Genomic DNA, 24,148 nt, shown 5'->3' with positions numbered 1-24,148 from the left:
ATATTACTTATTAGCATGCCTGTATATTTCCACCTCACACAGTCACCCAAGGGTGATTGCTATCTGTTAATTGAATTCCGTGCCAGCAACTGTCTTTGTGTGCCTGCCATTATAATTTCGAGGATTGTGACTTCATTTCCTATTTACAAGTGATGAAAACGTGTTTTAATTTATATATAAATGAGCTCAACATTTTTGTAGGTATATGGCAGGAGGCGGGTAGACGTCACATGTGAAATGCATAGGTGTGTCCTGTTTTTTGCTTTCCTTTTTCTCTTTCTTTTTAAAGGCATTCTGCTTTCCACCTGAAACAGAGCTGGTGTGATGGAATATAACTCCAGTGATAGAAGAGGGGGTCAGGGGAACACAATGAGAGTCTTTAGAGCAGAGCAAGCTGAGACTTTAGAATTGCTTGGGTTGGTGCCTTCCAAGCAGTGGACTCTGTGGTGCAGCCTTACTGCAGTAATGATTGGCACACCTACCATACTTTAATCAAGCATCATTGCCTTCATCAGAGTGGTTTATGCAATGTTTTGCCTATTGTTTTAGATGCGAAAATGTGATGTGCACATTACTTGGCTCTCCCAAGACTACTTTGTGAGTCTGAGGTGGGAGCAGGAGGAGAAGGAATCCAGCAGAAGAGGCAGGACCTCAAAAGTTGGTCTGAGTTCTGGCCCTGGATTTCAGCAGCAGCAACCTACACCTCAGATAGCTTTTGCTGGCCTCCAGAAAGGAGCTGAAGCTTTTGAGAAGACATTGGTCCTTTTGAGTTTGGACAAACTTGCTTCAGCAAACAAAAAGAAACTCCTGAGCCACCAATCACGGTTGGCTGCTGCTGCAGAAAACATGGTCTATAACCCCTTTCATAAACAGTCAGAGATCCACCTCATAATCCCTCTTGGCTTTCTTGCCTCTCAGTATGTCTGTAGGAATGTTGTTCAAAAATCTCAGTCCCTGCAAGATTAGAAGCCGATTTCTCTATTAGGATCCCCAACAAGCAGCTAGTAGAAAATTACATGTAAAAAAGCTTGGATGGTGTTGTAGCCACCTCAGGCTAAGGGTCTGTGGAAAACCAGGATGATCTCTTTTTGCCCAGCTAATGCTTAGCATAAAAAGCAGTCAAGCCTACAGCCAAACAAGGGCCTGTTACAGTGCACTGTATGGAGGTAGATTTCTTACTACTCACATTACAGTTGTGAGCACACCTGCTGTGAGCACTATTTCCAAATGTCTCCAAAGAGAGCAAGTGAGTAATGAAATGAAGAATCCTGATCTGTTATGTAAAATACTACCCAAACACTGTTTATGTAGCATTAAATGCTATGAAAGCATTTATTTTTAATAAAACTCTTAACATTTCCTGATAGTTGTCTACACTAGTCTCCTTCATCACTGCTTTGCATTTACCTTTTTCCATAATCAGAATGAATACGCATGTCAATTAATATAAATACCCATGAAGTTACAAAATGTTTTGTGAACTGGAAATAAAGGATTTGTGATCAGATTAATTTAATTATCGTGAGAAATCTTTATCCAAATGATATTACTGTAGTCAAACCTGTCTCCAGTTTAAGATAACTTCTGTTTAGTCTGGTTTTATTAGGACATTATCAATATGCAGAATGCATACTGATATAAATTAGCTTTAGGAAATTTTAACTACAGGCAAGTGTATACATCATATTAATCACTGATTCAGATAACACTAAGAAAAACCTGGCTTCAAGTATCTTCTTTGTGCTACAAATTCTCTATAAATCATATTTAAAAAATTAAATACTGTTTTCAGAGTAATTTCCAAGGACAAATTGTTTTCAGTGTAGTAGATGGAATAAAAGTTGCCATCTATTATTGAGATCACTCAATTTTTAGATTTATTTTGGCTGCTTTTAACTTGCGAAAACTTTATCCACTTAAAAAGTTGGTTTTTTTCAGATTGGATGCCATCCTCATAGCATTTATAAATTCTGTTGAAACTAAGTTTCTGAATTTTTCTTGTTTTCTTAAAATATAGGAAAGCCCTGTGCATGCAGAAGGGCTGATAATACATAACTGTTAAAACCCAAAATTATTGAAGCCTTCTAATAATCAAATTGGTCAATGTCAGAATTAACACAATTGAAATGTTCCAAGGGCTTTTTGCAGGAGATTTCATAATATTTAACTCATATTATATAATATATTATATAATATATATAATATATTATATAATATAAATAATATATGCTCTGAAACCAAAAGAAATTAAATCAGGCCTACATAGAAACAACCAACAGTGGTAAGAAATTTCTTCAGAATTTGACTTGCTCACATTTTTTTCTGTCAAAAAATATCACCACAAACAAAACGTTCCTATGAAGTATTTAAATTCTGACAAAGCAGCATTTCCTGGTGGAAGATATTCTGGTCAGGAAAACCCTTCAACACAATTACTTCAGTCTGTCTTTGATTATATGAGAACACAGTGCTCTTTCAAATGTCTCAAATGCAAAATTAGTCTTGCTTGGTGTATGGCTCCAGCCAGAGAGGTGAATTAGTACAGTGTGTTCTCTTTCTTCAAGCTCTTGTATTGGAGTGGGAAAATCAGAAACATGCACGCTGAGCCAGGTCAGTTGCTTAGGTGACCAAATCCAGGAAAAAGTCCTTTCCTGGGTAACATTATAAATTTGCCGTAGTCTGATCCCAAGGCTTGGCTGGAGCCTTGGTCAGAGCCTTGGATTGTGACAGTGTGGGACACACCCCCATCGCAGCTGAAGGCAACCAGAACATGGCTAGTGAAGGCCATGGTATAGGGCACATGCGCATTATTGGGGGTTGAAATAGGATTGCACCTTACCTCTGATACTCCATAAATTTTGCTGCTTGCCTTTGAAAGGGTAATATTTTTTGAATCTGTTATTTTTGTGGTATAACTGTATATAGTACATAATTACTCATAATACATTACTGCACATGAGACTCTACAGACAATGCTTAGACATTAAATCTTAGCTCAGTGATTGAATAGAGGGTACAGTAAAAATAAATATCCATGTATTTTGTAAATATTTGCATAATGAGCTATTTAAATGCAAGAGATTCTAACATATGTAAACAATTGGAAATACTCTGTGTGTGTAAGTCTAAAGTGGATGTAAAAATATACACAACATCCTTTAAAATTATATGATTTAGTAGTCAGACATTGTGTATTTTTTAAGGCTTTATGTATAACTATTGCAGATTGTAAATACCCATTGTGTTGAAAACACATTGCTTGGTACAATTAGTCAGTAAACTGTATGACTGAAAGCTTTGGATGACAAGGACAGTGCAGTAAATGGACATCAGTGACTGTCCAGTTACAGTGAAAGCTCTTTGTGGTCTGCAGACTTTAAATACCCAGAGGGCTACAGGACTCAGCGTAATCAATCCCTGTCCAACAAGAAGCAGAGGACATAATTTCCCTCTTGTTAAAAAGCTATCATGTAATGTGCTGTGGTATGTCTCCCACAAAACTTTCTCCCAGCTCACTGTACATCTGTGCCATGGGAACTGGGAGGCTACCTCCACCTCCACTGCTTGCTTTTCTGGTCTTGGTTCAGTCTGAGACTTCTGAACCACTGTGCCAAAGTGGTACCTTAAAGAGGCCCCACAAGCTTAGTCACAGTTTAATGTGACTCAGCACGGTTTTTGCAAAGGAAATGTAGCAGTGGAGGATGGAGGGAACAAAATTACTTTCAAAGTGAAAGCTTTTTTTGTGTTAATAACCAGCCTGAGCTAGCTGTCAAGGAGAGAAACAATGAGCATTGTACTTGGTAGCTAGGCTGCCTTCTGACTAATTACTGTTCCTGCAGAAAGGACCAGCGCTCTCTGCCTCAGCACTAAGGACCTAGGCAGCTAGTTCATATCCACAGCCATGCCTCTTCACTCACACCTGATTAAAGAAAGCAGTGGATTGTTGATGCCATCTCCTCAGGCTTTATGACTCAAAGGGACACTGCTACAAGATGCATCTCACCACCTGTAAAGCACTCTGTGTCTCTCTGGTGTAGGGGATGAGCAGAACATCCCCTGCTTCAGGAGACAGAGCCCTGCTGCTAGGTGGTGCCCCTTCTGCCTCTGCCATGATTCACAGCCACCATCAGTGTCCTAAACAATAGGACAAACAGCAATAAAGGCCTGGGAGCTTCCTAACACAATGAACTCTAGGTTCCAGAGCAGTTAATAAATGTTTGAGTCACTAAAGAGCTAATTTAAGAGAGTCTGCAACAACAGGGTGTGACAAATAATTGGCAGACTGAAGGAATGGAAGATAATATGAAATGCCTGGGTGTAGGAGTTTATGTGAGCAGTTTTTTGACTCAGAGCTGGGCCAGATTTAAGGCTTTGGAAACTTCAGTATAAGTTTTGGGGAGGGAAGAAGTTAATTTCATTCTGTTCTATGGGACATTTAGTTTTAACATTAAACTCAAACACATTTTCATTAGTAATGCTCACAGTCCTCAGGCAGCTCTGAATTTTTAAAACCTCCCTTTCAAACTCCTACATTGCATTCCAAAGAGGTTGTGTCCAACTCATGACAAGCCCTGCACAAAAAAAAAAAAAAAAAAAAATATTTTCTGCACAGGCATTCCACATGCCTGGAGGCAGAAAAAGGGGGGTTCTGAAATGCCACACAGGAAAACCATTTGGGTTGTGGGGGAAAGTCTCTCAGTGTGCAAACCACAATCATAGTCATATTTCTTACACCTTCCAACAATCAACCCACAGAGATAACACTCCTCAGAAACGCTTTTCAGAGATTCTTCTCCTCACCTGGAATAAAGATAACATTTACACTGCTCTTTCTCATTGAGCAGCTATTCTTAAAACCAAGATGTGTTCTTGACTAACCTATCTCCAAGGGAACTTGGACAGCTAAAACCCATATCTTCTACAGACCAAGGAAAAAGGACAGTCAGTATTCCACTCCTTTCTCGGTCTCCATAATATGAAATGTAATTTTAAAAATTTATTGGTAAAATAAAATTTAATTTATATACTGTAATGTTGTGGATAATAAAATCTCCCTTTTCTTCACCCCCCAAAAAGGCTGTGAAATTAAATTAAATTAAGAAATTAAAAGGCTCTGTTAGAGGAAAGCATCCCAGATCTTCATCACAGACGTGTGAGCAGGAAGTGCATTTGACAAAGCTTGCATAACAAAGAAATTCCATATATAAGACTTTTTCCAGACTTCTCTCTCACTGTCCTTACTTGTATGAGTAGTATCTGCCTCAAACCAATTCTCTTTTAAGAACAAAAGGCTGAAGTAGACTCAGCTTATGTCTGAATGCAGGGAAGATGTCTATGTCCTAACAAAGGGTGGTTAAAACTCAAGGGCTCTCAGATATCTCCTCCCATCCATGTTCTTCTCATGCATTCCACCATGTCAGAACCCATCCCCGTACACGCCACCAATTGTTGGTGTCGGGGCTTGGCACCACTCAGCAGTGGATGGGAACTGTCACTGTTAGTTTATTATCCTGCTGTAAGACTTTCATACCTTCTCTCTGTGAGTTCCCACAGGCAGCTCCTCACACCACTGACTCCTTTCCTTTCTTCCACAAAGCTGCCTGACTTCTTCCTTCCCTAACACAAACACCTGAGCCTTTCTGTCCCTAGCAGCACATACAAACCCCTACTGTCCCTAACAGGAACACCCAGCCCTTTCTGTCCCTAGCAGCACACACAAACTTTTACTGTCCCTAACGTGAACACCTGACCCTTTCTGTCCCTAGCAGCACACACAAACCTTTACTGTCCCTAACGTGAACACCTGACCCTTTCTGTCCATAGTAGCACACACTAACTCCTACTGTCCCTAACACAAACACCTGACCCTTTCTGTCCCTAGCAGCACACACTAACCCCTACTGTCCCTAACACAAATACCTGACCCTTACTCCCCACAGCAGCACAGCCAACAGACTACAGCTCTCCCCTCCACGAGCTACCCCACTCTTTTATAACACCCATCCTTCCTGGACCATCCTTATTGGACACAGCTGTGCCCTATTAAAGGCAAGGCTGTTCCTACTCTTTGGTAATTTGTACAGCTGCAGTTCCTCAGGGGTAAGATTGCCTTCAGCATTGTCTCTATTCTCCTACACCACCACAGCACTACATTTGCAGGTGTGTAGCTGAACTTGTGCACTCATGGTACACTGCACAAGTTAAAAATTCTGAGCAAACAAAGTCCCTCTCATCCCACAAGCTTCTTCCAAAGTACAGCTCCCCAGAAATATACATGAGGGATGAAGCTATTGCTGCAGTTTGCACCTTCACCCACACCACTGGGACTTAAAATCATTCAACAAACTTTGTGTCTGGGTGGAGCAGTGTTGATCTCCACAGGATGGATGCAGAAAATGGACTGTGACATGTCCGAATCTTGGGGGACTGGCTTCAAGCAAGCATGTGTCCTCATGCTCATAAGACAAGTTTAAGAGAGGCTAAAAGCAATCAGACATGGCTTCTTGTTCAGCAGGTAGGGACAGGCACCTTGCTTGTGGAGTCTGAAGAAGTAAAGGTTGTGCATTTTAGAGGTAAACGATCTAGGTCTGCACTAGCAGCCCTTTATACTCCAGCAATGAAAGGTCTAATTGAGGTTGTATAATTATCTCCTTACAATGTAAAATGAAATGTGCACTCCCTTGGTGGATATAATTGATGAAAAGCCAGTTCAGGGAAAGGCTGAGATATATGGCAGGATCAATTTTATTTCTAATGGTTTTTAACATTTCATCTATACATTTAACAGGCTGAAGCAGGGGGAAATAAATATTATGTTAGTGACTCTGTCATGGAATGAGGCTTTTCTTTTCATTAAAAATATAAAGGGAAAAGAACCATCACCATTTTATGGCTATCATAACTTGTTTCACATACATTTTTTTCAATACTAAAGTGTACTAAAATATTTAACTGGAAAAAAAATACCTATAGGCTTGTAAAGAGATCTTCAAATCTCCTGGACAAAGACTTGAAGAAAGTGGGTTTATGTTAATTGTCTTGTATTACTTATATGAGTCAATATTAAGAAGATATATACATATATATAGTAACATATACAATTATCTCTTTATCTATGCATCAATTCCATATAGCAAAAATGCACAAAAAATATTGAACTTGAACATAATTTTACAGTGCCCTGTTTTTTGTTTTATTGTTATTAACAATATTTGCCTTCACATGAAGTCTATTGTGTTGATTTTCTTACTACATGATGCAAACTGAAATCACAAACCAAGATACAAATTTGGGTTCAGACATCAGCCCTAAATTATCCTCCTATAGAATAGTGCTTAAAGAACTAGAAAGATAAAGGCTTGATTAATGCATTTTTTTCCTTTTAATATATGGAATACATGCATCTATCTGGAGGCAAGAGTACAACATCTTTTATATGATAGCATATCGCTAGATCTCTAAAACATGAGACATCAATACCATTAATGTGTAAATAAATAAATAAAACAAGAGGAAGTAAAAATCTGACATGCATCATGTCTAGGGGTCTTGGTTTTATTTTGAACCTATCAACCTCGGGTAAGGATCAAGACTTTTCTACTGAGGATTTTACCCTGTGGATGTTTATTTTTCTGCTATGTAATTTGATGCTGCTGTTGGTTTTGGCATTAATACATTAAATTTATGTCAGCTCAAACAGATCAACTATTAGATGTTGCTATTAACTTTGACATCAAAATCATTAAGAAATTGCCATAATGTAAATTAATTATCAGAATTGTATTGGCATGAATGCATAATGATATTACTCATGGAAATAATTAAAGAAAATGCACAGTGAAAAATGCATTAGAATAATGGCACAAAATGTCATTACTCTGGCTTCTTGACAAGTAAATGCTATTAGTTTTCGGTGCAGTGAACTTTAAGGTTAACTGAAATAGTCAGGGAAGTCCACTGCAGAGCTCAAGCTGCTTTTATTTGTGCCTTTATTTATTCAGTATATGAGACTGAATAAATATGAGTGAAAACTAACTTTTTTGAACTTGTCAAATAAAGCTTTTATCAGTCTAGGAGAGATTACAACAAAACAAACAGACAAAACCTAAATCAAAACAAATACAAAGCAGCAGAATTACTTATAACACTGTTGTCCAAATATATATGTTCTTTAGTTGTTGCCAATGTCAGGTCTCAGGGGACCTGAGGCATAGCAAAGTTGTTAAAATTTTAGGATTTTCCAGAGCACAGAGGAGTCATAATTAACACAAAACTATTTAGGCTATCACCTTCCACCTCCTGTCTAAAAGGTCACTATTACTGATCAGTGCTCAGGGAGAGAGAGTTGTGATTATGGAGCATGTGTATGTTCCCTTAATTTAATGTGTAATGGACAGAGATATTTTGGGTTTTTTTATCAACAGTAAAACAAAGTCCACTCTAATAGAATAAACTAACAACTCAGTGATGCATGCCAGCTTACTCATCAGCTGGACACATTTCTTTTCAATGTCTCTCTCCATTCCCTCTCAAGTCAATGGAAAAATTCTCTCTACCATGGTTTTGTACTTGATCCAGAAATTATATTATAGAAATAATGAAAAAAAGACAGTAATTTCTGGACTTCTTGCCTTCCATCTTTATTAGACTCAGCACACTCCACTACCCATCTAACAAAGAAGTTCACATCCTAAAAATAAATTTCAATGTTTTAAACAATAAAGTATGGAGAGAAGAAGCCTTATTTACCATGCTAGACAGTTAATCCTAATGACACTCAGAAAAAATTGAATATTTCCAGGATATATGTGGAGGGCTAGGAAACGGGACATCTCTGAGCTGTTTATGGCTCTATCCTTGTTTTTCTACATAACTTCAGGCAAGTCACTTAAATGACTTACCTTAATTTTCTCCCTGTTGCCAAAGTGCTAACACAAAGAGAACACAAAAAGATGTGGCAAAGAATCCACAGTTAAAATGCCAAAACCCACTCCATAAGTAAAAACTAGTCAAGCTACCTAACCATGCTCAAATAAACAAACCCTACAAAATGTCTCTGAAAATTTGCAGAAGAGTCATTTGTGACCTAATGTACAAAGTCTTCAGCTCGATGTGCCAGCATAGACTCCTGATGTCTGAGGAGTCACTTGTAAATCTCTGGAGCCTCGTCACTGCACTCTCCAGTCTTGACATAATGAATCTCAACTCAGAAATGGGACACAACAGGCAGGCAATCTACATGTCACTGATATCAAAGGTTTGGGTGTCTAGACCTCCTGACAGTTCAGAGTTTATTTTCTCTGGTTTGCTTTGGGGGACTGGGAGAGACACAGATCAAAAATTTTTAGGGTGGCCAAAGTTTCTGGGAGAAATTTGGATGGTAATTAATATGAGAGCAATGGAAAAAATAATTTTTAAAAAATACTTGAGAGCTATTCATGGATATCTTTAAACTTTCTAAGTTGCCTTGGGGACAAGCTAGCTTTTCAGGTATGCTTTGACTTTTTATGGTGAAATACAGACATTTTACTTGAAACAGTTTGTTTAATGATGCCCTGAGCCTTTTAATTCTGTTTAACAGTCTAAGCTTTGTTTCTAATCCATCAATAGATAGGTCAAACTTGTACCCATAATTTAAAGTTATGTTAATAAGATCTATGACATGTCTTGCAACATTTTATTGATAATATGTAATGCATTATAAGTATCATGAGCTGGCAGAGCTGCTGTCACTCAGGGCTTTTGCATATAAGGTATTAAATCTCCAAAGCATGCTGCTGCAGTGAAAAAAAAAGACTTTAAATAAATAGGCTGGCACAATTCTGCCTTCAAAGAGACAGTCTATAAATTCACGAAAAAGATTTACTGCGTAATTCAAGCCTGAATCAACACAGGCCTTACACTTTGTAACTAAGAAGGGACACACCATGTGGTAGGGTGTTTATAGTGGGTACAATATTGTAATGCAGAGGTTGTTTTTCAGGCACATCTTTTCTAATTACATTGATTGACACCTCCCACTTTTAGTCACATACCCGCACTGAGATTAGCTGCAATAATTGCTACATGATACATTTATTTAAGGAAAATTTTGAGTGTTTATTTAGTGTTTTGTAATGTAATTTAGCAGCTGGGGAAAAACAATATATTGGAAACAATACCATCATGTGACTTCATTAATTCTCCATGCAACATGGCAAAGCAGCTTCTGCACTATGTGTGTGAGGCCTTGGAGATACAGTAGCTGCATCTGGAATAGAATGAACATCTGTAAATTTGCTAGCATACTTATAGTTTATAGCCACATTTACTTGTGTGAGTTTACTATGTCCTACAGATGATATGTTTCACTCCCCTGCTGTTTGTTGATGGTATAAAATCTTCCTGGTAAAGGGCAGACAGTACATTACTTAGGGAGCAATAAAACTCTGCAGAGACAGTCTTTGTGACATAATCTGAACATGTAATTCACTCAAGAAGATGCTTCTTCTCCACCCAAAATTAAGCAACACAATCTACTAAGAATCAGCTTGCTTTGTTCATATATATATATACTAAAAATACTTAAAATTATAAATAATGCAGGATACATTTACCCAGTCAATTCTAGTTTTATAAGGGCTAGAATCTGCAAAAATACAACTCCCTCCAAAGAATTAATCCATGTCTGTCTTATGGCACCAGTATTTGTTGTTATTATATGATCAACAAAAGTCCTGGCTCTTGTCACCCACTCTCAGAGTTATACCTGACTTTCAGAGGTCAAGATCATGTTACCTCTCATCTTCTCCTAGATGAGTGAAGGAAACGTGTTCTTGCCAGCTCCTTTGATCTCTGCCTACAGAGCTGCTGTTTGACAAGTAAGGGTGTATTAAGAATGTGATCCACTAACCACAGATACAGCAAAATCAAATGTTATACCCTGCAAGCTGGAGTTGCAATTCATTGTTCCTCTTTAAGACCAGAACAGAAACACACAGCTCAGTGTTTAGGCAGGTGGAAGAAAAAGATGCATAGTGTGTCTATCCTTGAGAAATACTTCCTGCAGTTTTAGCCAGTGTAACTGTAAGACTTCTGACCTGGGTTCGTTTGGAGAGCAACCTGCAGTTGCCTTCCTAAGAGGCAATGTTACATATTATCCTTTGCTACTAACTGAGAAGAAGAGATTATGGACAAGTGTTAGGAGTAGCCTCTTAAGGACTGCAACTCCTCGGTCCTCCTGCCTGCTCAGCTATGCATCTTAAGTCTTTGAGCAAATAATTTTAACCCTTCTGCACCTGAGACTACAAACCTGCAAAGCAGTCGCTCTCACAGGAGTGCTGAGTCTAAATATATATTTTTAAAGAGCTTTTCTATTTGCAGGCACAGGTTACTCTAAAACAGATGATATCTTCTGGCCAGGCTCATTGGCCATGAGATAGGAAGGAAAACAGCTAATGCTGAAGAGCCAGCAAAGCTCTGTCTGTAGTTTTGGGGACTCCTATAATTACAGTTTGCTCTTTCAATTAACCTCTCCAAACACATAGAAGGTGTCACATGTTCTCGTTGCTCTTTCTGTGCTTATGCTGTCCCAATGTGACCAGTGATCTCAAGTGAGAGCCTGGCTGCCTCAAGGTGAGCCAGACAGGTTCACAGTGGGGGCCAAAGCCTTTATGATGTTTTGTGTGAAACAGGGATGGAAGCAGCCTGTGGACTGTTAGAAGAGACTACTGGGATTTCGAGCTGCTTTCTTTACTATGATATTTTTCTGTGCAAACCTACTTTATCTCCCCAGTTCATATTGCATGAGTGATACCCAATTCGAGCAGGTTTTGAAGTGTACTTGAAGTGATGAGCTTGGCTGTGCTGCAGAGTAAGTAGGCCAAAGCCCTCTAGCCCCTCTCATCTCCCCTTGTGCCACAGCACAAAAGTGAGTTAACAGACCCCCAAAAATGGTGACTTCATCCATCTCACAGCTCCTCTCACCAAAGCCATGATGCTTGCTTAGTCCTTCACCTCGGCCCTCCTCGGCCTGATTTCAACACTGGAGCAACATATGCCACATGAATCCAGGAATGTCTGGCTGCCTGGCCATGCTGAAGAAATGGCATGGCATGGGATGGAAGGGGATGGAAAGCAGTGTACCCAAGCAGAAAAGGTCCCCTCATTTTAGACAGAAGGATCCTACTTTACATAATCAGAGACAAAAGCATAATCAACCCTGTTCTGATTAATTGCAGTGGAAATGGTAAGAAGCTATCAGTGCAGCAGCCAGGAGAGCTTAAAACTAAATATAACCTGCAGGAGGGGATGGGAGGATGAGCCTTTGAAAGCACTTTTCTGAAGTGAAACAGGAATCTAGGGAAGGTTTTACTCTCTTCTCCCCAATCTCTGTCTGTGCAGTGAAATGGGAGTTCCTGCCTTCCCTCTCAGATAGAAGTGCCACTCACATCCTTGGGATGAACAGCTGGGTCCATCCTGCTATCACCTCCCTGCGCTTCCTCACCACTTTAAAATTAGCACTGCTGTGATCAGGCAGCAGCGGAAGAAATGCTCACCCACTGCTTGCCACGGCGTTCAGAGCTGATCACTAAAGCAGCACCTGCCTCCAGGAGCCAGGGAGTTTGCAACACCCCATATCTCCAGCAGCTCGGGGCTGGGACTTGCTGTGCGAGCAGAAGGTTTCACCCACCAGAGAGCTCCTGCTGCTGCTGGCACCTCTCGCGTCTGCCGGGGCTGGCTCCGCGCTCCGTGTGAAGCAGCCGGGGAGGCAGAAGTGACTCCGCAGTCATAAATAGCAGAGCCGCTTGGAGCTGAGGAAGATGATTCAATGAGATATTTTGGTTGCATTTTTACTAAGGCAGCAAGACTATCTAGAGAAGTTATTTTTAGTGGGTTGAGCCCCATGATACTCATCAGTAGTCACACACACTGCCAGTGCAGGAAACATGTAGAGTAAAACCAGCCTGAGGGTGCATCCAGACTAGGTGGTAAGTGCAAGTCAGAGAAGAGCTTCCTGTAAATTCTGAGCTCCAGAAACTTCACGGAGCAGATTTCACAAAAAGAGCTCAGCAACACGAAAGGTCCATTCAGCCCTTCCTGGTTCATCCTGATAAATGCTTCGTTTCTGGTTTAACAGCAAATTGAAATTGATTAAGCCAGCATCGATATTGTCCTACAAGGTACAGAGAAGTAAACTCATTTGGGATAAATCCCAAGAAAGAGAAACATTCATGCAAGCAAACAGACACACACCATTTAAAATAGATTCATCTGGGATGCATAAAACCTGAAAAACATTCATTAGGACTGGAAAAGGAAACACTATTAATCAGCTCTAGGCTTCTTTTTACTCGGTGGAAGAAAACTTCAGTCAGATAATTTTTTAAACACACATAAACTCTAAAAATTCTCATTGGAAGAATTAGCCAGCTAACTTGCTGTTAATATGAGGAGGTGAGAAAAGAAGCAAATTAAAGGGGTTGGGGACGAGATTATTTTTATTTTTTAATTTGCATTCAACAGGAAAAAGATTTATGCATGAGATGCAAATTGCTATGTGTTATTTACACATCTGAAGAAAAACAAATCTTGAATGTAAATGCTTAGAGGGCATATTTTTAAATATGAAAGCGGTAACATTAATATAATGTTTATAACTTCCACACTGTTTAAAGGAGATTAAATTGGGGAAAAATTAGCCCTTTTTATTTAAATTATAGAGTTCTCACTAAATATTAGGGCAGAAATCAAATATGAACATCTGTGTGTTTCCATTCTTGAGCAATTTTAGAGTTTTAGAGCAATTTGTTCACCTTGCAGTTGGTCCTATCCAGAATATCCCAGTGGGTTAGCAACTGGAGAGGGCAACAGCCAATTACAGCATTTCTGTTTCCATTGTGAAATACTATGCATGTCTTCAGGCAATTAAGAAACAGAAGCACCATTTAAAAACAAGTCCACTCCATAAGCAGTCCAGATTCGGTAGTAGGATATATATACCCTGTAGCTGAACACTCTCCTTAGAATGAGATGAATAGCACTGAAGTCTGCAATGAATGAGCAAACAAAGCAAAAAACCAGGAAGAAAACAACAAGAATGTGAAAAAGATGAGATAAGAGCAAGTGATGGCACCTAGAAGACACAGCATTGCGTAGCTGATCCATATCACTGGACTGTGCATTTTCCAATTCTCTTTGGAAAATTTAAAGGACTTCTTTTGTATTAGAACTGCTCAATCTTCCATGTATTCATTTCTGGAAGCAGAAAGCTATTATGCATGTTTTTACTGTGAGAAAATCAAGGTAATAAGACCTGAGATATCAAATCCATATATGCTTGACTCCTGTCAGCTTCTAAAATCTTTGATTATCTGCACCACAGACTTATTAAAAAGCAAAGAGGTTTGTGTCCCTTCATGTGCTTACCACTTTTGAAAACGTGACTCACAATGCTGCCAATTTGAGGGGCTCAAATGTCATGAGATCAGACTGCATAAACCAAAAAATAACTATGGAATTGCCACTTTAGCTTGCTTTTTGACTTTGTGCGACCTGGATGGAGTTGTTCTTTTCCTTCAATTTCCCTATTTGAGCTGGACTTTAGAGTCACCTTTCCTTCATCAGAGCATATCTCACCATTGAGCATGCTAGCATAAGACCTGAGTACACTAAAACAAGTGTTCTTGTAGCACAGAGCAGTGACTGCCCACAGCAACTACTCTCAGATAGCTCTGCCCACTGCAGAAAGAAATCAGTGCAAGTCTAGACTGTGTCCTGCAGGACGTGGAGCCTTGCAAGCACACGTTTCACAAACTGAACCAAAACGCCCATATAGAACACCAAAATTTAGAAGAAGGCTTGGAAAAGGAATGAGGGACATTCCCTATCCTACTTCCTATTAAATCAGATGAGATAAAGCAGATGTGATAAAGAGTGGTCAAAATGAAAGGAAACCAAATCATTAGTCATGACCAGTCACTTTTTGAATGTCAGTTCATAAACACATTAAAACTGAGTGAGAAAGCACCCACATTCACAGCCAAAGATGTGGAGGAGGGTTTTGTGTTTGTGTTTTTTATGGGTATCCACGTGGCTAATTCACATCATATTTTTGTTGATCTTTTAATATTTATGTCCAGATGCCCCTGTGAGCTTCCAGATGTTTTTGCACAGACATCAAATATGTTTGCATAGCAATTACCAAAATAAAGTTTGAGGCATTTCAAAGGCCTGAGAATAAAAAAAGACAAAGTGGCTTTTATCACTTAAAGATTAAATTAAATCTTTTTCTGCTCTATTTTTTATTTTATTATTACTATTTTTTCTTTTTGTTATTATTATTATTTCTTTATAAACCATTTGTCAGCCTGGAACCCAGTCCCATCTACTCTGAGTGTCCTGTTTAAGTGTGGCCTCTGAAAATGTTAGGTTTCTGTTGTCAGATGACTCCTACATTTTCTAGCAAGAAAATTTACAAATAACTAAATTCCTTCACAGGTGATCTATCTGTATAATTTAATGACCAATTCAATCTTCACTCTGTTCCTGAGGCTTAAGCCCAAAATATTCCTCTGCAAAAGAAAAGAGACTGAAAGAGCAGGAGCTACAGTGTGCCTGCTGAAGTCCTGAAGCAGTGGCCTCTGCCTTCCTGCCATGGTCCTTCAGGAAGCTTCACAGACACCCCTGGGGAAGGAGGTGGAAGTGAGCTGCCTGTTCATCGCTGCTTTCACTGCACCACAGCTCTAGCTCACAGGAAAACCTTGCTGCCCCAGAGAAACTGCTTCCAATAATAGATATGCAACTAAAACAGAGCCCTCACAGTAAATTCAGGCTAATTAGGAAATTATCTAACACTTGTAAGTGTCTGCAGGGAAAGGACTCCTACGAAGTCAGTGCTGGACAGTAGACAGGGATTCTAGATGAGATGCAGACTGTATGGGTTGGAGTTAGGTGTGCTTAAATTCTTCAAGTTATGTGTTCTGACAATATCATGCTTCCATTTGTTTCTGTATTTTGTTGGGGAAAAAATTCCAAACACCTAAAACCAAATGTAATCTAAGTGCCAAGTGTGGAGGAAAAGAAACAAAACCTATCTTAATGCTGGTAATTATACCATATGATAGAACAACACAATGAAAAAAAGACCTGTGTTCCTGTAGAGTGAGAAGATATCACAGGAGGTGATTTGTTTAGCGCCAATGCTCAAAGTGACAGTCCAGATGCCAAGTTCAGTGGCTTCTGTAAGAGAAAACAGGCAGTCTTCTTGTTTATGTGCTGAGTGCTCACTGTAGTACATATTTTGGTCCCTAAAACAGTCAACAAGAGTTTTGCCAGTGAGTTCAATTGGGCAAGGATTTTTTCTTTGGCCAGCAGCAGCAGCAGCTTCACTGCTCATGTGGACTGGTGTGCTCCTGGATTTGCCCACACAGCTGCACAGAGACAGAGGAGGGTGGCAAACACATTTGCATGACTTATATTTGTATTTATTCAGCTACAAGTGAAATTACACCATAATGTACTTAGGAAAGAATTTTTCACTGAGAAACAAATATTAAAGTATGTGAATATTTGTCAGTATTTTCTATTAATTTACTAAGGATTGAAATAATATATCTACATTCCAGACAGCAGTATGAGGTGGAGATAGCCAACCACTCTAAACTGGCTTAGATACCAGAAGAAATGTGTCTGCAGCAGCATTATTTCAAACTCCCACTCAGTTAGAGCTAGCTCAGGCATCTCCTCCCATTACCTTTTAACCTGCAGTATATTCTAATGCTATGACATAGAGAGAATTTTCAGAGAGCAAACAGCTGGGAAACCATAAGATAAATTTTAAGTTATTTTTCAGAAAAATATATCAGAACTTGCTGGAGCAATTATTTCCTATGCACATCTTCCCTATTCTCAGTTCACCTCTTTAGCTGAAAAATTATGTTAAAAAGAAAAAGGATTAATCTGATTAGCATCAGAAAATCCATGCAGACATTATTCCACATTGCTACTAACAAATGTCTTCTTAAGTCCATAAAATCAAACACAAAAACCTCTAAATGCAATCTGTGACCTTTAAAAGGCAAAACAAAACAAAACCTCTTCTTCAAACTGTGGGTCAGGTGTTCAGCTGTTGAGAAACACTGTGGTTTCCTTGAGCACACTGAAGCAAAGTTCCCACATATCAACAACAAAAAGCTGTAATGAGTTGCACCAGTTATAGTATTCACTGAAACAAAGGGAACTCCTCACAAGCCTCCCTGGAGTTGGTGATTCTCAGGCAATTCGTGTGTCTTACCTAAATGATCTACCCCCAGAATTTATGGATTTCATCTTACAAACACAGCCAGCCCTGGAAGCTGCACTTACTGTAGCTATTGTTAACACTGACCATGAAACTAAATTTTATTATTCTCAGCAGCAGAACCACCTATTCACCTTTTGTTGCTTGGCATTTGCTAATGATTCGTCCAGAGTCAAAAGAACATTTTTTCCCATAGCACTGGCTTGAAGCATTTTTGTCTCTATTTATTACAATTATTTTTTTATCTTTCCTTGTAACATCAGGCTTTGATCACTGTCAGGGACTGATTAATGAGCAAGATGGACATCAGATGTCCTCTGGGAAGGCAATTCTTATGATTCATTTACAGTGGTGACATCTGTTTGCATCCTACTTTAAGGGCCCATTTCATCATCCAGTAGTGGCCAAGAGGCATGTCCCTGGAAATCTATATTTGTCATATGGGAAGCAAGACAAAACTTTACCTAGTCAGACTGCTGAGGTAAGTGATGGAGCTTAATCGTGAACAGGGTGGTACACCTGGGTTGACAGTTGCACTAGATGATCTTAAAGGTCTTCTCAAACTTTGACAAATCTATGACTCTATTTATGAGTGCTGTCTGCTTTTGTCTTGCCCAGTGCTCTCGACTTGTCATGGCAAGCACTTTAACCAAGGCTCAAAATGAAGGGCATATGCACATGCCAAAAGCCTACAAACTCATGTGAGTGGTTCATTTACTAATTTTCCATCCTTTTTTTTTATAGTGATTTGATAACAAAGAGTGTTTAGCCGTGAAAAATAAGTTTCACTATAATATCAGTAGCCACAGCATTAAAATTACTGAAGCTCCTTTAAATAAAGGACACCAAGGAGGTGTGGGGTCATCTGTAGCTGCGCACCAAAATTACCCTAGTTCTTCCCCCGCTTTGCCACTTCTAGTCAGGCAGGAGGTAATAAAAGAGGCCAAGGTGTACATGATCTAGTAGGATAAAGCTGCCTGCACAGACACATAAAGAAGGGAGCCTCATCTCTAGACTGCAGTTGATAATCATGTCTCTTTTAACCAGGAGTCTGTCTTGGTATCACAGCATCAGGGGCTTTCTTCTGTGCCATGACCCTCAGGAGCCTTTCACCCATGTCAAGCCCTGGCAGCACAGCTCAGGAGAGGGATCAGCAGGGTTCTGTGTAAACACTGGATGTGTAGTCCAGGGTATAGCAGGTCAAGGGGGAAGAGCTATGCAGCCCTCTGTTACAGCCCAGAATGGTTTATCTCTTATTTTCTTACAAGTCTAAAAAGGTATTTTAAGACTTTCAAACAGGGAGGAAAAAAAAAAAAAGGATAAAAAATAACTCTAATTGCAAATAGTGGCAAAAAACCTGTGCTGTTCAGTCAGCCTTTTTCTACCAGATAGTAGCTTAACTGTCTGTTTTTAAAAACTATTGCCTTGCCCTGTTAGATTCAATATCTTTCACATGATTAATGTGCTGGTGTCTTATTAACTGCTGTGTTAGAGGAGCTTCTGTACTCACCACCACCCCCCTTCTTTCACTCCTTTTGTAAAAACCTCAGTGCAATCCAGCTGCTCTGACTGGAGGGTACTGCACCTTCCGACAAAACATCATAAAGAGCAAAGAATTACCATTTCCAAGTAATCCATCCCATAAATCAACCCTCACATTTTGTTCGGAGGATGGGTGAGAGACTGTGAGTTCTCTGTTCACATTCACATGACTGTTTGTCTTCAGGAAAAAGAATAAGGAAAGAAAGGGTATGGGGGAGAAATCAGAAATTGCTAAATCATTCCAGCATCTGATTGATCTTATCTGGACCTCCCTGGCTGCAACAATAATTTGAGACTGTTGAAAATTGACACCTTATCTGATTGGTGGTCTTACCAGCTGGATGAGAAAAGCAGGACGTGGCATGACCTTGGTATCTCAGCGCCTGACCTCAATATCTAATCAGTCGGATGTCTCGCTGAGGCTGCCTTGGGATGCTGTGCATGTCTCTTCTGGCACCAATCCATTCAAACGACGTTTGCTTCACACCAGAGTTAGCCCCCAGCACATACACACAAAGCACCTCCCAGCACATCACTGCCCTGCCTGATGATGTTGCAGCACCTGAGGTTTAAGAGGCTTTTCAGTAAAGCTTTGGTAGCCTTTCTCCCAAAAAGCTTACTTTGCAGGACTGCACACAGTCAGCAACATGTCAGGATCCTGCTGGCACGGCAGCTAAGGCAAAGCAAGTCCTCCACTTGGTTTATAGTGTTTTTGATAACAAAAATGAGTCCTCCACACTCATTTCATTGGCTTTGTGTGAGCTGTATAGTAACGTCCATCAGCACAGGGAATGGCACTGGCAGAGCGGTGGACCACAGACACTGCCACGTGCACTGTAATAGGGAGAAACTGAGTCTTGCTTCAGACTGGAAATTGAAGGGAAAGGTTTTTACCCTAGCTCTAATTAACTGCATATCTGGGGAAGGCATTCCACACCTCTGTGCTCAGAACAAGACAGAATTTCATTTGTGAGGATCCCACCAAGGCAAGGTTATAACGTCTGTTAACCCCAGGACTCTCCCTCAATGCCGAAGAGGAGAAATTACCCTTCCATTCCATTGGCGGAGCAGGGTTTCTGCACAGCACCTGTGATCCTCTACCCATAGGAACAGACCTTCACCAACCCTTCTCTTCCTTTTCTCCTTGCTGTCTCTGCAGAAGAGCCTCCAACCTGGCAAGATCCCGCAGGAAGATATATTCTCTGGGGCAGGTCCCTGGGACATGGTCATCTTCTGTCCTAGCTCCTTGATCTTCCACAGTGGTAGATGCTGCTTGTGAAATTACCTCTCAAAACAGCAGTCATTGCTCTGTGCTGCCCTGCTTAACAAGTACAGTATGAACAGCATGTTGGGGGAAAAATCTGGGCTTAATCCACCTGAGGTATCATAGACCAACAAGGGAAAATGTTGCAATAAGGGAAACCTGGAGCACAGAAAAATTAACCATCCAAGGAAAATCACAATTATATAGTATGCCATTTCTAAAAAAGAAGATTAATAATTTCTCCTTCAATTTATGGCTTTTAATTCCTTTATAAGTGTACATTTATTACACAGTATTTTTTTAAAAGGTTGAAATTAGAATCAAAGATTTTGATTCTCTTAAGCCTTTGGTATGACCCTATTTTTTTCCCCCTGGAAATTACTATGGGTTTCTTTGTTCCTGTACCATTTAACAGAATTTAATGTGGAATTTCTCATAAAACAGCAGCTTCCTTCCCAATTATCTCCATCCATCACATCTGCTGCATGTTAATAGTAGTCTTAGATATGCTCTTTTCACATCAGTACTATGCACAAACCCTGGTGTTTCTGCATACGGGAAATGTAAGAAAAAGGTGTCCATTTTATACCAAAAGAAATCTCTCACAAGGTCTTGTTCTGGGGGTAAATTTCCCTGTGCAGTGAGTAGGGATTATAGCAGGAGAGCCCATCAGGCAAAATAAAGGAGAAGAGCATTCTTTGGCCATGTCTTGGTTAGCTGTTGCTGTTCCAAAGTGCCAGAACATTGCAATCCATTATGCCCATGGCAGTCTTGGAATTTAAAGTTCAGAAACCTATGCAAGTCTTTGCAGGAGGTGCAAAGTTTATTTTTAATGCTGCTATAATTTTTTCCCTTGTCTGAAGAAGAAGATTATAATGATGATAAGAATTTCCTATATATTTTTTTGTTCCATTTGGGCTTTACTTCCACTGTGGCTGAGCAGTCATGGGGTTTGCTGTCTCCTAAAGCCAGATTTAAATGCCTTTAAGGTAGAACAGTTGCAAAATAATCATTACTTTATTTTGACAAATATAGAAGATTTAGTGTGTTTGGAGTCTGGTTGTTTACTAAAAGAAGCAGAGTGTGACAACACTTGTGGTTTGCAATAGCAATCTTATCAAGCAGGGCTGCCTGCTGTCCCCTGACTGCACACAGACCATAACCCTGGACAACATTCCTGCACTTGTGAGGACATTGCAGCAAATTCCAGTCCAAATAAAGCTACAGAGCAGATAAGCAATTCCACCTCAACACACACAGAAGCATATGCGCAAAAATGTCCCCATATCAGGACCTAGATAATAAACCCAAGGATGCAGCCAAGTGCATCTTACTTGACCGACAATACGCAACAGATTGCCTTAGTGTGTTCTTTAGGAGAAGCAAAGCATACAATTAAATAAAACTTGTTCTTGAAAGTAACCCCCTCCCCCTCCACCCCAAAATAGATGTCAAGCTCTGACTAGATAAATGTGGTATTTCAGGTGGAAAATTGAATGGACTTAACAGGAGTAATATGAACAGTTGGTCCTGGAAGAGCTTATAGACTGTAAATATTGTTCATTGCTGATGCTAACACAATGATGAATGTATCAAAATATTAGTATCAAAAGACTGCTGGAATAGATTTGCAATGTTGTGGAAAGCATGAAGGGAGGTAGCTGTCCTTCCCATAGCTTTATATTAATCTGTGTACTGGCTGATAGCAGGGGCCATGAGCACTATAATTAGATTTTGGAAATGTATATAGGGAGGAGGAAATGGAATAATTAAGGTAAGCTATCAGATGCCTGTCCTCATCCTTTTTAAACAAGCCAGAAATATACCCTGCACTCGTTCAGCATGCAACCTTCAAGGGGAAAGGTGTCAGACACTGTAATTGGTAGAACTTGAATGCTGCTGTACTGGTGTCCCTTTTTTAAGGAAACCTATTTTCCACACCAAAATTGATCCGGCAAGGTTGTTATCTCATAATGCATACCTAGAGAGGTACTATGAGGCCTGAGGGTCGGAAATAGCAGGACATTTCACAGGCTCTGTGCTGCACCCTCTCTGGGGAAACTCACTGCTGAGGCAACATGCTATGTGGAGAAATTATAGGTATAGGTATGGTGAGAGTCTGGGATTTCCTTAAAAATGCATGGATGAGGCATAAAAAGTGCTAATGGATCTGGCTGGATCTGACAGCTGAACCAGGTGAGCATTTCCTTTCCCTTCTGGGGTGCTGCTAGGTGAGAAAGCGCCTGAAGGGCACACTGACTTTTATTTAATTATCCTACCCTCTTTAAACAAGAGAGAAAAGCCAAGGAACCTCAACAAACACAAAAAAAGAAAATAATTTTGGTGTGGAAAATTATTTGACATTATTCTTAAATATTTAAAGGACACTGCCTGCTGGTTTGGAAATCCAGTGAATAATTTAATACTGTTTGACAGAATCTCTTTGGGTCAATTATTCAGTAAGTGGATTAATATATTCTGACTAAAACAAAGCACATTGCATTTTGGCGGGCATATCTCATTACATCACATATTCCATGTCACATTGCATTGCAGAGGATGCCAGCATGATAAAATGGGGCAACTTGCATTAGACAATGGAATCAGAATAATTTCCAAATATTTTTCCAAACCTTTCTGTTCCTGACTGTTTCTCTACCTGATCTATCTATATTTCTCTGTTGAAGAAGGGAAATAAGCAAGAGATCTGATCAACTTATTTTTAAAAAATCTCATTGGAAACTGCCAGCAACTCTTGATCTCATTATAACCCTAAGTATCTTATCTATACCAAACACTTTAATTTTAGAATAGCATCTTTAAAGCCTCAGGGGGAGAGAAAGAGCATCCCTTGATGCTTGACAGCAATTCTCTAACACTGACATGGTCCAAAACAGATATTCTTATCAAATCATTGTGAGGAAAATAGCTGTAATATAGGATCTCAAGGGCAGTAGAGATACAATATAGGTTAAAAAAAGAAGGACCCTTGGGATTTTGAGAGATAAGTAAAAGGCTTCAGATGCAACAGCTGTCTCACACCAGGAAGGGTTTTATAGATAAAATTGGAGTGGAGGGTCCTGCTTATGTTTCAAACCACCAACAGGCATACCTCCCTCTCCTGTACTTCCACTTCTCATTCTTCCACAAAAATGCTCTGAAGAAAGAGGTGGGACTTTATTTCCATATTTCCAAAATCACATAGTGCTAGGTGTGGATGACATTTATGTTAGTAAAGCTAATTAAAAATTGGAATTTTTATTTTGTGGGGAATTCTCATATTATTCAATATTCCTTCAAGTAGAATGAGGATAAAAAATCAAAAATTTCATACCTTTAGTGTGAAATAGAATATTCCAAAAGCAATTCTATAGCTATGCATTTTTTATAATTGTAATATGAATATTGCAACATGGTGTAAAACCCAAAACTGTGCTGTAGAGGACAAATCCTCAACTTTGTGGGAGTGATCTAAGTATAACGTGGTATTTACTTCATTAAAGTGAGATATTTCTGAAAAAATGTTTCAATTTCCTGCAGTCAGCATGTTCTGACCAAATCCCTTTACCAGCTCAAAATTGTAAAGACAGATATGCAAATATGCACATCTGAAGGTCTGAGTAAAATCAGAATAAAAATCATTACAAAAATAAAAAGATGCCTGTTCCTCTGCTCTCACAGGTGCATTCAGCAAAATCTACTACTTAGAAAGGCTTGCATGGAACTTGGCCTTTCCCAGCTGCTTTAGAAGAGCAAAGGGCACATCTAGGGGGAAAAAAAATATTAGTTTTCTTCTAAACATATCCTTAGGGTGACTCAACATTAATTTTTCTTACTATACTTATGAATGGGAGCAGGGATGAGGTCAGGATAAAGCCCCAGAGAAGCTTGTATGATTAATTGTGAGGAGTCCCTGGTCCCCAGCACTAAATGTCCCTGCACTCATATGCATCTTTGCCAGACAATCTAAACAATATCTTCTCCAGAGAAGGATGGGAATCTGTCTTCTTCTGGTCTCCAACATGAGGCCAGAAGTCCTTCCTGCAGTCCCATTGCCTGACACT

At 39.6% G+C, this 24,148-nt stretch overlaps 2 long non-coding RNA genes across 3 annotated transcripts in view; both read right to left on the bottom strand.

The window, feature by feature from the left end:
• LOC110477926 (uncharacterized) overlaps positions 1-24,148 on the bottom strand; it is a 99,382-nt gene that overhangs the window by 65,140 nt on the left and 10,094 nt on the right. The window lies entirely within an intron of this gene.
• Positions 9,577-16,148, bottom strand: LOC116183392 (uncharacterized). Its single transcript, XR_004148013.2, has 3 exons — positions 16,126-16,148; positions 12,537-12,791; positions 9,577-10,249 (listed from the first exon to the last, which is right to left on the bottom strand). It is a non-coding gene; the product is annotated as an uncharacterized LOC116183392 (long non-coding RNA).

The sequence above is a fragment of the Lonchura striata genome, chromosome 3 (genome assembly GCF_046129695.1).
Source record: "Lonchura striata isolate bLonStr1 chromosome 3, bLonStr1.mat, whole genome shotgun sequence".
Classification (NCBI taxonomy): Eukaryota; Metazoa; Chordata; class Aves; order Passeriformes; family Estrildidae; genus Lonchura; species Lonchura striata.
This window is presented reverse-complemented; position numbering and strand designations above follow the sequence as displayed.